Source organism: Morone saxatilis, unplaced genomic scaffold (assembly GCF_004916995.1).
Source record: "Morone saxatilis isolate NCDOM2014 unplaced genomic scaffold, NCSU_SB_2.0 Contig19, whole genome shotgun sequence".
NCBI classification, from domain to species: domain Eukaryota; kingdom Metazoa; phylum Chordata; class Actinopteri; family Moronidae; genus Morone; species Morone saxatilis.
In genome coordinates, this window is record NW_023339751.1 from 23,271,986 (window position 1) to 23,274,528 (window position 2,543).

The window sequence follows — 2,543 nt, forward strand, 5'->3', positions numbered from 1 at the left end:
GCCCCCTACAGGCTGCAGTGTTCATTACAACCACAATATGAACAAACAACATCCTGACCTGTCCTTACAGTTTTACCAGCAGTGCGTATGGAGGGTGGCACTGGAGGAAAGGTCGAGGGGTCATTGAAATCGAAAGTTTCACCCTCTGAGGAACAAAAGTAAGATCCAGACATTTCAGTTTTTTGTCTAGTGCTAGAGGAAAGGCTTGCATGTAAAATTTGCATATTTTTAATGAGGTAGAATCAGAGATGTGCACAGACATTTTGGGGGGCAGGGGCTCAAGCAAAAAAGAGGGGCACTCTCCTCAATTACTAATTCTCCATTCCCACACCGATGTTGCCACGCAGCCACTTATAATGACACTATTCATAACGTGCCATTTTACTGCAAGAACTACAAATTTCATGAAATTCATTCAGTTGTTTAGACCAGTTCAGTCACATCACATTAATGGTTACTCCCAGAAAGAAAAATTAGGAAGGAATTTAACAACATCTAAACAGGACTGTACATTAATGATTCAGACATCCGAAACATATCTATGACAGCTTTTTTGTAAGAGGTCACAGGCCCAGATGGTTGAGCTTATTAAAGCTTATTATATGTTGTTAATGTAAGATTTAAATCTAAAAAGTAACTAAAGCTATCAGATAAATGTAGCAAATGTAAGTAAAAACTACAATATTTCCCCCTGAGATGTGGTGAAGTAGAAGTATCAAGTGGCATAAAATGAATATGATCAAGTAAAGTATAAGTAAGTAAAACTGTATATAATGTACTTAGATACATTCCACCACTGTCTGTGATGCTGCAGAAAACATCCCTAAATCGGCTGCTTTTCTCATCTGTGTGGCTGTTGAACGTGTTTTTATTAAAATTACAGGAACTGCTACAGTACTACCTACAGTACTACCTACAGTACTACCTACAGGAGTACCTACAGGAGTACCTACAGTACTACACACTACTGAAGCTGCAACAGCTAGTACTACTGCCATCAGCAATTTTGTATTACTCCTCCTCAGCGCTCTGTGAAGAAAATTAACAACAGATAAACAATTAACTCATGATTGTCTAGACAGCTTTACACACACACACACACACACACAGATATGAGTGTATAACATCAGCTCTTTAACTCAGTGCTTTCCATCACGATTGTGTGGGAGAAGCTAATACACACACACTCGTCTAATGACAGCTTATTTTTGGCCCGTCTCCCATAGCGACCAGACTGTGCTCTGTCGCCACGGCAATAGAGCTGCAGCTCAAGACCACAACTGATGGAAACCAGACAGACAGCGAGGGTTGAGAGACTACAGAAAGACCCTAGAGAAAGAAAGAGAGAGAAAACCACTCGAGAAAAGCTCTCTCTGTTACACAGAAAGGTCAGAGGTCACTCAGGTGTGAAGTCACTTCCCTTCCTTAGAGGGATGATGGCACACCTCTAATGACTTGTCCATTTCCAAATACATCTCTCACTAGATTTCAGACGGCATTATTGTACTTTTTACTCCAGTTTTTATTAAATACACTACATGCATTGTTATACAGTAAATTAAACCACCCAACAATATCAAATGAAGAACTTTAAGTACAACTGCAGCAGCTAAAACATTAAAATGTCTCTTAGATGTTACTGCATCAATAATAGCTGCAAGCAGCAATGATCAGGGCTGCGAGCATTTGGATGCTTGTTTCTTTTTTAATTGATAATTAAGCACTTGAAAACACACTGCATGCACATGCATGAATAACCACACTGTTGGCAAGTAGGAGTTGGCCATCAGAGGATTCCAATCCTGGACCTTTGGCTCCCCAGAGAAGGTGATTTCAGGACTGCACCACTGGGGAGACATGGTTCCAACACACCTTCTCACAAGCTGAAACAATGACATCACACACTCAAGTATTTATGTCTCTTTAAACTTACAACATGATGACGTGATTTATTTCTGAAAAAAATCCCACAACATTCTGATGGTTTCAGGTGTATTGTCAAATATTTTGGTGAGGTTTTGGCAAAATAGGAAAGGTTGTGCATACAATGCTAATTACAGTAAGACACTGAATGCCACTGCAGACTCACCGTTTGAATAATCTGAACTTGAACATTGATATCTATTATGTATATACCTAGAATATCTGTGTCCATTTTAAATAGCATTTAAATGAATACTTGTGGCGATATAGATGTTAACTGATTTGATATATTTTGTATATTTTATATTTATATTTATATTTTATACAGAGGTGTTAAAAGTGAGTTTTGTCACAATTCAGTGGATGTACTGAAAGAAATTCAACTCTGTAGAACGTTCTGTGATTATTTTGTATTTTGGAATTTTGGAAATTTTGACACACTTTCATCAGTCATTACCAAATTTCATGCACTGAGCCATTAACTTCCAGTTTAACCCTTCTTACTTGAATGGGAATGAAATGTTTTAACCATGGGCAGGGGTGGATCTAGGGGGGTGGCAGCTAAAAAATACTTGCCAGAAACCTAGGACAGACCCCGTGGGTGGTCATCTGCCTTGACC